At 38.3% G+C, this 14,170-nt stretch overlaps 1 protein-coding gene across 7 annotated transcripts in view; it reads left to right on the plus strand.

Annotated features, from left to right (window-relative positions):
* Positions 1-14,170, plus strand: part of PLPPR5 (phospholipid phosphatase related 5) — a 111,692-nt gene that overhangs the window by 6,744 nt on the left and 90,778 nt on the right. For all 7 annotated transcript variants that reach the window (XM_068952340.1, XM_068952344.1, XM_068952342.1 and 4 more), the window contains one exon: positions 7,621-7,649. The gene's annotated coding sequence lies outside the window, so the exon portion shown is untranslated. The remainder of the gene's footprint in view (positions 1-7,620; positions 7,650-14,170) is intronic.

Below are 14,170 nucleotides of genomic sequence, written 5' to 3' on the forward strand. Positions count from 1 at the left end.
GTGAGAAGCACAGAGCGCTCTTGAATAGATGGCATGTGACAGCACTGGGAGTTACCTAGTGGAACAAGTTCAAAGCGTACAAAAGAGATCCACAGCACAGATGGGAGAGTTAAATTTTGCTTTACTGTTGTAATTGCATCAAGCAATTGTTTCTCTTCTGTGCTTAATAATCTCCTGTTCCTATAAAGCTCTATCTTCTAATGTCCTTTCTTTGATTCCTAGATATAGGTCATAGCTTTCTGAAGTAGCAGATGACTGTGAATGATTCTTGTCTTCCCTCTTGCCTTTTACATTGCAATATTTGGTCAGGAATCTGAATTTTGCATGTTTTGCATGAGTCATGCTGTGGTTATTCTTCTAAGTCTGTGGCTTTAAATACCACCTGCGAACACATCTATATAGTCTTTTGCAACCATCTGCTTGCATTTTCTGGCAGTGGGTCATTTTTGGTTTGGAAGCCACATGGCTGTGGAAGCATAATGCTGAGCTATCGTTCATATGAACTCCTTGTTAAGCCAAATTTAGGACCAGGCTAAGAGTGGTTACGTGGCTTTTGGTGAAGCTGGCTCATGGATGGCTTATGTGGGGTATGGAAAAGGGAGTTTATGTACAACATGCCAGATGTGTTTTTAATGTGATTCAGATAACAGCATATCCTTAGTTACTTGCATATGTCTGGATTTAAGATCTTTGTTACAGGCATGAAGGCATGAAAATGTCAGAATTTGAAAATCTGGGACATCAGTACCATTTAAAGCAGCTCTGTGTAGAAACCAATAGGCTGCAAATCCAGATATTTATGCAGTGACCCTCTGCCATAGAGATTTTGCTTGTATCTGGACAAGTTAGTTACAACCGGCTGATTAAACGTCATCCATTTGGTGTATTAGCTGGGGCAGAGGTTGAGCACAGAAATTGTAACTATGCAATTAACACTAGTACCCATTGGTCTAAATGGAAATGCAGAAAACCCAGCAGAAATCCCATTTGCCTGCAGGCTGCATTAAATACCATGTCAGAAGAGTGCTGATAAACATCTGATGTTTTGAGGAGTACTGCTACTATAGCCTGTTGATTCTGATTCGGTCTGCTGCATATGTGAACTTAGAAGTCTTGGAAATGGCAGGATTATGTCATACTTTTCCAGCTTGAATTACCTCTCTTTCAAAGATGTTTTTCTTAAAGTAGTGTGCATAAACACAATGTTATTCAGCACATTTTAATGGAAAATGTGTGCTTCAGGTTCTGTGAACAAGACAGACTGCATGCATGACTTTGAGAGGGAAATTTAGCAAGAGAATGGTAAAAACATAAGATGGTAACTTATTCATAGGAGGTAACAAAAAGTGTCTAAAATACTGGAATATGTATTTTCAGAGTGTTCTTAATGTTACGAATTCACAGGAGAGAAAAATTTTTATTTTTGCCAATACTGCATTCCAACAGCAGTTTTTCTATGAGAACATTCATTATTGTGGAAGTGTGGAATTGCAGGGCTGTTGATTGTCAGGGACGCAAATCAGGTGGCCTCAAGACTGAAGGAAACTCCTACCCTCCACCATTAAATACTGATTTTCACTGTTAGTTATTAAATGCATGTCAGTAGAACCTACCATATAGGTATGTATGCATATAAATATGTATGTATATATTTACTTATGAGCTCTATAAGGCTTAGATACAAAGCAAGAGTGGAATGACAGCATGTCATCTAGAAATGACTGCAATTCCGCAACAGCGCTCAGTGTATGTAGTATTAACTATTTATACTGTATAGCACCGGAGAACTCTCATCACGAAGCTAATAGAAAAGGGAAAATCATGAAATGATTTTATTTTATTGTTGGTTATATATTATTATTTAATCATTATTTTCAGACATATTTTGTATATTCTTATTTATTTTTATGAAATGGTTGTGTTTTATTGTTTTCCACTGCACATATTTTCCATGAAAAAATTTTTACATCAGCAGGCAGCAGAAAATCTCATTAACAATATCTGCTATGCAGAAATAGCTACAAAATTAAAATATAACTCACTGCCACTGCATGAGAACCAGTCTATCATTTATTAGACTAAAAGTAAAATAATTAGTGAATAAGTTGAATTGAAATAGATTGATTTTTAAAAACTAGTCGAATATTCCCTGAGGGAACATTCTTTATAAAGCAAATACTTGGGCAAAAGTATAAAACACTATATACATTCGTTTTGTATCTTGGTTATATAATGTGATGCTGAAGAGCGTCAGTTGGCTTTCAATGCTTTTTTTTAATCATGCTTACAATGCTGATAAAATCAGCTGTTGCTAAATTAAATATGGAAAAATTTGTTACCAGAGGGGATGTAGGCACAAGCAGTCAACAGGTGTTCACCATTAAAAAAGGAACGGTTATTAAGTAAATATTCATTACTCTTAACCTACTGAAGTCAACTTGAAGTGAGAGGCTTTAGAGACCCATACACTGGGCATACTTTCCATCCATGTGAAGCAGAGGACTCTGGTATTTCACGTTCAGTATCAGGGTTTTTATGATTAATCATCTAAAATACTGATTTAACTTATCATGGTAAATGATCATGTCATAATTTAATGTATTTATCCTAAAAAATATTCCTATTTTATAGCTGAGAAACTGAAATATGAACGTCAAGACTTTAACAAGACTTCAGCTTTGCTGGAATGGCTCTTTTGGTTAGAAGTACCTCGTATAGTTCTGCCAGAAGAGCTTAGTATCGATTCAGTGATATTGACAGAAAAATTTTCTTTATGGCTTCTCATGTGGATAATAGGAATACATTATTCTAGTGATGAGACTTTTCTCCAGTATAAAACACCACTATCTTTAAGGCTCCTGAAGCAAAAAATGTTGCTCTTTCCTCCTCGTAGTTACAGAAGCAACCTTTGTAAGCTGTGCCATGGCAATTTGCCTCAAGTGGAACTGAGAGCTGAACTAGAGTCTTCTGAGTCTTGCCAACACCTTAAACCGCTGCAGCAAACTTCCATTTCTCCCTGTGCTAAAAGCTAGGGCAAAGAATAATAAAACACAGAGTGAATGAATTAGCTTAATAACTGAAGGAAAATCATCATAAGTAATGGTGACTAGTAATGGGAAGATATTCATCATGAAAGAAGAGGGTGATTTGTCTTGGTGCAGTTCTTCATTTCCTCTGAGTGGAATATTTTAAACCTATTCAAGCCATTACAACTTTTCACTGAGTTGTAGGGATTGTAATTGTTAGGTGTAACTTGCACAAAAAATGGAGATATGTGTTTGTTACTTGAGTAATGTGGGTCATATTCTGCTTTACAGGTATGCCTCTACAATATGTGCTTGAGAGTTAAATAGGTGTCATTTTCTATAATTGCACTCATTCAGTAACTTGCTTTTAAAAAGCCATTGAATTACTAACAATTAGTTCCTTTACAGTAAGTAGACTGCTTTAATAAATATTTCTACACATACTTGGGAGCATATGCGTATTAGGATATATAATTTTCATGTTGTCAACTCCGCATCTAAATTCAGTCTGTGTCTTCTAGAATGTACCTACAAAATCTGCTCTTACTGCTGATTTTTTCAGATAGCATTTGGGAGTAGGCAGTTATTGCTGATGGTCCCAGATTCATTCGGTTCCCACAGATATCTGTGCTGCTGCTGCTTGTTATGTTTGCAGAATGTGTAGAAAATACAAGATGGTTTTGCAATAGGGCAAGCAGAAGTGGAGGCTGTGTATCTACCTGATCTGTGTGGCTCACCGCACAGGGTAGCAGTGAGTCCTTGCTCTGTATGGCTGCTCTAATAATCGCTAATGGACAGCATAGCAAGAAGTGAGGAAGAGCAGGGAATTAGGCATATCTAATGACTTAATGAATGCTTTTAGCCTCATGTTCTTCCATTTAGCACCTTGCTTTCCCTAGGTGGTTGTTCCTTAATTTGACATAGTCTAGGAAGGAAACGGGCACATAACAAACACTGTTAGCCCTAACCTCCCTAGAAGTTTTATCTTACATAAGCTGAAGTAGCCTGAAGTGTACCTTTACTTTGTTGCCTGCAACAGTTCTCTGTGGAAAGATTCAGCAGTGCTGAATAGCTCAACTCATCATCATTTCATTGAGTTGTAAACTTGGCCTGAGTGGAAGGATGGAAGGCAAATCCTGTTGACAATAGCCGTAGCTTCTGCAGGCCTCTGCTTGCCCTGCTCTCTTTGTGTTGTGAGTTGACTGGTGGAGAGTTCTGCTGACTTTATATCTCTGCAGAGTGTCCCTTACTGACATTTCTTCAAAGAGAGATCTGATGTCTTTATGGCTTCTGCATAACCACAGAACAGTAAGAAAGCCCAAAATGGGCAACGAAGGCTGTGCTCGTATAACTTGAGAGGAGTTAGTCTTTAGTGTCCACTTTGTAGATGTATATACAGAATTCAACACCTGCATTGATCGCACAGGGCCAGCATCATTTCATTGAGTTGTAAATCTTCTCTCAGTGGAAGGATTGAAGGCAGATTCTGTTGATCATAAGATCCATTCCTTCTGGAAATACAATAAACTAATTTGTCTGTGTAGAAAGCCAGTACTGTATAGATGTAGACATAGATATACGCTGCCAGAAGAATTTCTGTGTTGTATAACAGCATGCAAAAAAACCCCAGAGGCCTAAGCCGTCGCTTTTCAGATCACATGTTTGGGCTGTGAGAGAATAAACCTTGCCTAGTATAGAAATAAAAGCATTATGAGGCATCTGCTGACTCCGTTTGCCTCCATAGAGGGAGGTACATGCATAATTGTAAATCATTGTAAGTAGATACGTTATCCAAACCTACAATCATTTGTTTATTTTTTGTGCAGCTAAATTCCTATATATTTGCTTCAACCTATAGCCTGACTAGATATGTGCATTTGTTTGTGGGATTTTTGTTTTGTTTAATTGAGACAGAGATCTCTGACTACAAAGATGAAAACAGGAATCCTACTCCACAGGCGTAAAGTTGTAAAACTAGACAGTTTTTCGCAGGCAAACTCAAGTCTCTCAATAGTTTAAAGTTATCAAAATTGATTTATTTAAATTATTCTGTAAGTAATTCCATTTACTGTGCTTTACTAATTTAGTAATATAAACTGACGTGATATTTTCCACATTTTTTCCAAGATCCAGAGAGCTGTGTGGATTACAGTCCTCCCAATTAATGTTTTATCCATAAATTCTGCAATGATTTACTCATTCAGATGGGCTTGAATTTACATCTAACTTGTTCCGCAGCTAAAGTTTTGCAGCTTAGATACTTTAATGACCCAGCAACTCTGAATGAATCGACTTCCCCAAGTTCTCCATGGTCTAATGATTAAAGAAAAGCTTATTGTTGCATTAAATCCCATTGGCTTACTATTTTTTAATCTGGTACCAGATTATTTCTTAATAATCTGGTACCAGATTAAGAAATAATCTGGTAGAGTAGCTCAAAATGTCTTTACTACCTTAAGATCTCAGAAAAAAATATTTTCTGATTTGTGCATGTGAAGGGTGGCCCAACAGAGACTCTCCAGAACATCTGAACTGATTTGGGTGGGGAGGAGAGGTGGATAACGCTGTGTAGCTCAACAAAATTCTGCAGCCGTTCTCAGAGATTTCCAGCCTGAGGCTAGGCATCATGAATTATGTGCTAAGATCTACAAGAGGGGAGAAGCTCCTTTTATACAATATGGAAGAAAATAAGAAAATGTCTTCCATAGACAGACAGACAGACAGACTTTTTTATTGAATAAGTCAGCTGTCAGCTTATTGTGGAGCAAGGAACTGTGCAGTGCCTGAGGCAGCAGATCACTGTAGATGAAGAGAGCCCATAGTGATTTGCTTTGGTAAAAACGATACTGAGCTCAAAAATTATTTCATCCAAACATTTGTAAATCCACAATTGAAATATAATTATTTATATCCTTAATTTAGCTCAATTTAAAAAGCAAATTGTTTGATTTTGGAAGAAGCAAAAGCTTTCACAAATGCTTTCTTAATTCTAAATCCATCCAATCCATATATCCAACAGTGTAGTCTTCTGAGTAGTTTTCCTCCTTCATCTCCCCCCAAGAGCCCATTTATGTTGATTGAGGGATTTATTTGTTTGAGATTTAAAAGGCTTTGATAACAGAACATCTATATCAGCACTTACTTGATAGAATGTAATTTTCATGAGGTTTTTCATTACTATTATTTGCCTTCCTACCCTAGCAGAATGCTTTCCAGATACAAATCCTTATGATAGAGAAATAGGGAACCATGACCAATGACAAATTGCATGCCTAAAAAAAGGGAAAATATATGAAGGAGGTTAGTATTTTCATTACTGCTTAGTACTTGGTTTTACTGTTCCTTAAATGGGCTCATCTCTCTAATTGCAGTAATTTATTTCTAATATTTTTTTCTACTTCTAATACACCTCTCTGGCTACAGGCAAGATTGGCCTTTTTGTGTGGACTGCCACACTTAATTGATAATAATCAAGTAAGAGCCTGGGAATGTTTCCCTTCATTCCTATTGGAGTTTAGTCCAAATAGTCTGACTTGCTGTTAGGAGATCCTAAGAGTTGCGAATTTCACTAGAGAAGAAGTCATAGGGCAAGTAAGCAGTAAAACTTTCTTATTTGTATCCGTGCCACTTGATGAGTATGCAGATGATGTTATCATTTGGATACTAGATGGAAATTGTTTGACTCGTAGACATGATCAGCTATTTTGTTTATGGTGCCAAAGCCAAATTTAAGCAATGACTGTACCTATCCTCATAATTAAACAGATTAAAAATTACATTTTTAATCACAGAGTGGCGTCAAGATTATGACCGCTGTTAAGAGGATAGAACGTAATAACACCTTCCCAGAGATCAAAGTATATCCATTACTCTGTTAATGGATTGATGGCTGAACCAGTTAATATTGTTTTGTCTTGGGACATAGATGTAAGGTTTGGAAATTTGAGGAAGGTACTTAAAAAAGGATGTGATGCCCCAGAAGCTGGTATCACTATGATATGGACCCTTTTCTTGCTATGTTTCTGTACGTTCTTTTATTTTGTGCTCACCATATGTTTCTGCATCTCCCTCGTTCGTGTCTTCCATATCATTTTCCCATTTTCCTTGCCATTTCACTATCCAGTTCTATCACTCCCTTTTTCTACACGCTTTTTCTTACATTTCTTCCATCTCCATGTCTTGTTCGCTCCCTCCTACATGATTTCTTACTTTTCTTGCTCACTTCCTCACCCTCTCCTCATTCAGTTCTCCTATCAATCTTCCCTTTAATCTTCTCACCCTCTTTTATGTACCTTCTCCAAGTCTATTTGCAAACTCCCTATCCCTTTCTCCATAGTGCTCTGCTTCTTTGCTTTTCTCTGACTTGCTGTCTTTTCCCTGTTATGGTGTCTTCTGGGTGATGCTAGCCAATCAGACTTGCTTAGGGCAATTAGGTGATTGAGACAGAAAGTACGTGACTAAGCTCTGAAGTGAAGAGCAATACAACACCCTTCTCGTTACTTGTGTCTCTGCCTTGTGCTCATCTTACTCCTTTAAATATTAACTACACCGGGGTTATTGCCCACCAATGTGACACAGTTTTCCTTTTTTGCAGGAGGAAGTGGAACTGAGGAGCTGTCCAAGGTAAGGTTGGCTGTTTGGTCTTGTCCTGTCCGTCTGTCTCTCACCTCCACAGTATCTTTGCTCTGAGCTTTTTAGGAAACTGGCTGTAGACAGAGCCAGGAAGTCTCTCATTTCCCTTATCGTAGTAACTCCACTGCAACCTATGAGGAGGTTGGTCTGTGACCAGCTAGTAGAATCCAGGATAACAATCTTGAAGGCACTGGAGTCGGATGGGTCAGACAACACTTTAGCTGGAGAAGATAAGGAGTACAGTAGAAAGCAATATCTCTTGTTGCAAAGTTCGGCAGAAAGAACATGCCATTTCTACAAGGAGATGGAATTACAGATAGTTCGCAAGTATCCTGCTTCCCTAATTGCTTGCTGAGCAAGCAGGTATGCAAATGTGTGTGTGGTTTTTTTTTTCTTTTTTTTTTTTTAATATCCAGTTCATCTCATCCAGTTTGACTGTTTTCAGTTGTTTGGTAAAATTCATATAAAATGTGTTTCTGTGCATTGCTGACCAATATTATGAACTAACTGACACCTAAGTACTCTTTACCAGTCTGACGTATGCTTTCATTTAGAATATATGTAATGGATATCTGGTATAGAGCCTCAAAGATGAGGTGAGAGGCATTTACAGGTGCAAAGGATCAATCTTTACCTGTCCTTGCTGTAAATAATACTTTGTTTTTCATGGGCGTTCTCAACTAAGTAATCATATTTCTTTCCTAGAATATTTTGATTGTCTGTTTTAGGAAGTAATATCTCTACATGGAGGATTAGAGGAAGTTTGTCTGTTTTTTTTTTTTTTTTTTTTTTTTTTTCAGTGAGCTTAGAGTGTGTATCTGAGAATTCTTTGTGCGTAGTCGAGTTTATTTCTTTAGTGACTCAGTTCTCCCAGTTGTTTGTGTGATTCTTTCTGGAGATCGATTAAGGGCTATTCTTGAAACCAGAAAAATATTACAAAATCACCAAAAGATCCTCCAAAAACCAGGAGGGTGGCATTGGCACAGTGCATAAAACTGTTCTTGTTTCTTCTGCTAATTTTGTCCCATGACAGTTTTTTGGATATCTCATAAGCTCTCTATGCTGCAGCTCATGCTTTTGTAAAATGGTAACAATATCCTTTTCAGTCTCAAGAGATGATATAAGGTGATGTAAACCATAATTAAATTCAGTACTGTGAGATCATTAGAAGAAAGTCTCTCATTGTAACTCTAATCTTTGGAGATGCTGAGTGTGTACAATTTCTAACAAAGTTAGTGGGAGTTAGAAATTTTAAGGAACTTCAAGGAGACTTGAGATCAATTCCTATAAAAAGCATTAGTGATCCTTGCCTCTCCATAAAGCTTGATTATTAGCTGAGTTATCTTTCCAGAGGAGCTACTGGGGACCCTGTGCTGTCCCTAGAATTCTTAGAATCGGACATGATAGAAGAGGTTCACGCTCCCTCTTCCAGTCGTGTTATCACAAAATCGCAGCACAACAATTGTTAGCTGCTTCTGCCTCTACAGAACAATATCTGTATCATACAGGACGTTCCCCCAGGAAATAGAGAACCTGAGGTTGTGTCTTCAGTTGGGTATTTTCCATAGCTAGTAATGCTTCTAACGCAATGACACTTTTTTAATGACACAAAAGGATATTTTTTTGTATAGGTATTTAAAAGCAAGCAATAATAAATATTTTATTATGAATAAAATAATAAAAAATAAATAATTTTATTATGGGTAATAACCCATAATAAATATGGATTGTTACCAAGACTGTTCTATGAATTGTGTCACAAGTTTTCCTTTTAAATATAGCACATGACTACTATGTAAGTGTAATAACTTTAACATCTTTGACTGTTCTTACATTCTAGATTACATTTCTCAGTCTCTTCTGGGTCTCTAAGGAGTGTTTTAAAATGTAAAATGGGGAAGAGAAGAGATGAGGTTTGTTAAATTGCTGAGATTTTTTTCAAATGCAGTAGCTCTCCTTCCAATTTGTTCCCATTATGGAAATGTGGTGAAACAGCAGTTTCAGGAGAAACCATAGCAATGTAATGACCAGATGTCATGGAAATCAGTTCTGAGTAAGATCAGCTTTTGCATAAGAAGAAAATCGTCTTTCCTGATGCACATAGCATCAGGCATGGCAACAGATCTGTGTGCAAAGCCAAACAATGGCCACGCAGCTGGACCTGGAGGTATACTGCAGTTCCCATCCTCCTTGTCCCAGTTTGTACCATTCAGCCAATCTGATTTTACAATTTCCTTGTGAGCTGCTGAAACTGTAGTATGTAGGTCCTGGAAAAGTCTGGTGCTCTGTGAAAGATTTACATGTGGTTTTACATTGGATGAAGCAAATGGCTCAAATGCCAAATACAGCACCCAGCTGGAGTACATGTTTTTCAAGTGGTACAGTGATTACTGAGCCACCCCCTGGAGAATTTCTCAGTATGTGACATGTAAAACTTCTTTTCATACTCTCCCCCCTTTAAATAGAAGGCACCATATAGCACCTGCTACCCACTCCTAGCTGTCTCATGCCCTCAAAGTGGACTCCTTAGATGGTTATTTAGATGCTATGTAGTTCTGCACATGGGTTAGACACACTTTCCACATTTGATCTCTACTTGGGAGTAGGACCACTTGGGTCCTATAACCAGGAAATTGGAATAGGAAGACTAGACTTGTCACTGCCTGCTCCTAAAAAGCTATCTGTTAACTAGCCTCTATTTGCCATTTGTGTTATACAAACTGTGGTGTTACTAACGTAAGTATCACAAGGCCTCTAAACGTTTTGGTATGGCTAGAAGTCTCTGCTTACAGCAATCCAATGAAACATGCTTAAAACAACCAGTACATTGCAGATGGGAATGTGGTTAAACTAGCAATTGCAGAGTCACTTAGCTTTGTCTGCTGCGAAGTATATTTCCCACGTTTTGTTCTTTCACCCTAAAAAGATATGTTGCTGTTGAGCCATGGAGTATTGTATATGGAGTTTGGTGTGTTTGGGTTGTTATACTTGCAAGGCAGTAAGTACTATGTGGAATAAAGCCTTAAGTCTTATGTGATGGGAAATGAATGGATTTAATCTGCTAGACTGTATATCATGTTATATTTCTCATTTCTATTTAGTACAGCTATGCTCAGCATACGGATTCAGACCCTCCAGACCCTTGCTTGTGAAGCTATACATAAATTAGTAAGTCCAAGCAATTCAGTTACTTTGGATGTAACCAAAGGCTGAAAGGTCAAACGTCTCTTGTTCTTCTCACCAGCACTGGAGGCAAGAAGGATGATATGTACCATATCGTTGAAGTTGCTCCGTAGTTGTTTAGATGACTTGAACAGATAACGTTACCTCCAAACTTTCTCTGCACTTCTGCTTGGCCGGACTGGGAATCTGCCTTTACATGCCCATGTCTTTGCATTTTGAGAACTATATTGAATATGGGAAAAATGGAAGCTCATTCTCATACAAAGAATAATATATTCAGTTGTGATTTGTAAAAAGTATATCTAAGAGCAAACCTCCGGGATGTGCAGGAGGGCAAGAGAGAAGCACAGGTATTTGAAGAGAAGTTTGCCAGGTTAAGTGTAATATTCCTTTGTGGGTTTTTTATTCAGAAGCTCTCTGGGCTCTGGGGATAGAAGAGAGGAGAATCCCCATGTGATGGCCCTTTTCCCTCCACCCTTTTCATGCCTGGAATATATCAGCTCTCTAGTACAGGTCTGATGATCTCATATTCTGTGTTCCTTTTCCCTCGTCCTGAGTAAGCCATGCTCCTGCAACACAGGATGAGATTAAGGGAGCAGCAGAGAACACACTAATCCTGGAAACACTCCATGACTACCTTCACTTGCACAAAGATCTGGATGTGTGCATATATTGGGAGGGCAAATACTCTTGGGCATTTCTACTGTCTGAGGATAATGGCCAATTTATAAGACACACCTAGGCCAAGCTGAGACATTGAAACGCATGGAGTTCCTGACTAGTTAGGAAGGTTTTCCACTGTGTGGTGAAAATTGTTAAGGAATGGTATGAATTTTACCTTTGATCCACAATGGTAACAAAAGTATGGAAAAGGGATAATGGACAGTCACAAAAGTAATCATTGCAACTTGTATTGTCTCCTGTCTCTCCAGGATATGTAATGTTTGTAAGTATTGAACCAAAAACCCAAGTTATAATTTATGCTTTAATTTCTTTCTCTAAAAAATATCTTATGATTGTCAGGATCATATACGGAAGTCAGAAATGGGTATTTTTGTATAGGACTTCCTGTGATATAGCATATGAATGCTCACAACATGGTGAGGATGCACAGCTGATTAAAGCTGTGATAACTTTAGTTAGTGCTTTTTGTTCTTAAAAGACATTCAGAAGGAAAAAGGTTTTAATATGAAGATGAGTACATATTTATAGAAAACAGGTCCCTACTTGGTTTAGTATAGGATGTGTTTTGGAAATAAACAAATAAAAGAAGATATTGAATCTATTTCTTTCTCTTCCCACTTAGGAATCCTACACTGACAAACAGGGTTTGAAATGGGAGATTGCTTTGGGTACAGTGGATGTTAACTGCTAGGAAACTGATCTTATTTAATGGTAGTATTGCTGAGAAAATCCTACCAAATTCTTATTCCTCAGGACTTTGTGCGCTCTGGGCCTTGAAATATCTGAACTGACTCAGTCAAAATTAAGGATCTCTAGTTCCTTGTGGTTGCTACTCTACAGATCAAGTGTGATACAAACTTACATACAGGTTAGAATTTGGAAAAAAGGCAAGGAGAAACAATAGCAACATGTGCTTAAGGGCTCTACAAAATTAAACAGTGGGTTTTGATGGAATTCTCCTTCAAGTAATAGTAATTACTAGGGACATGAGTGAATCCCTGGCCCACATATATGCCTAAATGTAGGATTAAGGTAAGAAAGAAGGCTTTAGTAAAAGGGAAAGGCAGGAGATAGAGTAAGACTGCTCAAATAAAGCTGACAAAGGAAAGTGGAAGTAGTGGCTATAATTCACTTCCCGTCATGATTCAAAAGGGGCTGTGAAAGCAAAGTGAGGCCAAATATTCCTTAGACTGAAGGTGTGTCAGGAATCCCTGTGCAAACCTCAGTCTGATGTTAGGGTAATGGCGAGGTATATATTTCTAAGAACATGACAGATAGGAGCCCAGGTAGGATAACAACTCAAAATGGGCTACTGAAGTAAACTAGGTGCTGCTACTGAAATTCTCCTCTCAGAATACAGTGCAGCCCTTTAGGCTAGAGATCAGGTTCATGAAAAGAGAAACGTAAATGAGACGTTATCACCAGTGTTGAGAAGGAAATGCCAAAGGAAAGTTAGGCTATTGTTGGAATTGTATACCAGGCATCACTTTACTTGGGTGCTTAGCGGGGTTTAGGGTTAAGTACGGATTGAGCTTCTGCAGAAGAGATAGCAAAGAGCAAATCAGAGATGGGCATTAAAAAGGGGCTGCCAAGTGAAGGCAAGGGCTGCTGTTGGAGTTATGCGTTGGATGTTATTTAGCCTGGTCTTGAGGGTACCTAGCCTCAGTGTCAACCCATTGAAGGATTAGGGTTCTGAGCCAGAGCAAGCCGGGAGCTTTGAAAAGCATTGTAAAAGGGAGGATGCCAATGGCCACTGCAGGGTGCTGCTGGAATTCACCTCTGTGAGGCTGGAGGACTCCTCAGCATGAATTTTGGCTCCGAGTTAGATTTGGGTTAGAAACAGCATCCTAGAGCTAGGGGAGTCATTAACAGCAAGGTTCAATAATGGCCGCAAAAGAAGATGAAGGGCTGATGTTGGGATTTGTCTTCCCTATGATACTCGGGAGGTTTAAAGTAGTTGCTGTCTTAAATGTGTTATGGGGTAGGAACTGGTGTCCTAAGAAGCGAAGTGAAGAGCTACATTACAAATGGAGTTCAATTGTGACTGCCAAAGTAGCTTAGGCTAGTTGCTGCTGAGTATTTTGAGTCATATATTTGGAGAAATATATGACTCCATACCTGGGGAAATATATGACTCCAACATCCTGGATTCAATCTCAGCTGAGGCATAGAGTTAATGAAAGGATTAAGTTTTCTTAGAAGAGAACCCAGAGATGTAAGTTGTAAGTGGAGTTCAAAAAGGATGCCAAAGTAAATTCCCCCCCTTTTCCTCCAATATTCCCTTTTGGGCAAGCGTTTTCTGATTGGAAGCCCTGAAGTCTTACATGCAGGCTAAAGTTACAGTTAAGGGTGTTGATCTGGATAAAGACAAAATCAGGTAACAGGGTGATGAGTGCTGCTAGAGTTCTCTTCCACGCAATATTTACTGTTGGGACCTGGACAGGTTCTGGGCTAAATCTGTAAATTCTCAAATGTGTCCTGTTTTGTGGAAGATGGGGAACAAGCTGCAAAAATTATCTTTGTCCATTTGACAGGCAACCATTGTTAACGCCTTAATAATTTTTTCTTAAAAAATCGTGCATCTTTATTTTCTAGTGGAAATAAAACTTTGTTAACTAGTGAGATGGCTTAGGAATTGAGGGGAG

The sequence above is a fragment of the Struthio camelus genome, chromosome 8 (assembly GCF_040807025.1).
Source record: "Struthio camelus isolate bStrCam1 chromosome 8, bStrCam1.hap1, whole genome shotgun sequence".
Classification (NCBI taxonomy): domain Eukaryota; kingdom Metazoa; phylum Chordata; class Aves; order Struthioniformes; family Struthionidae; genus Struthio; species Struthio camelus.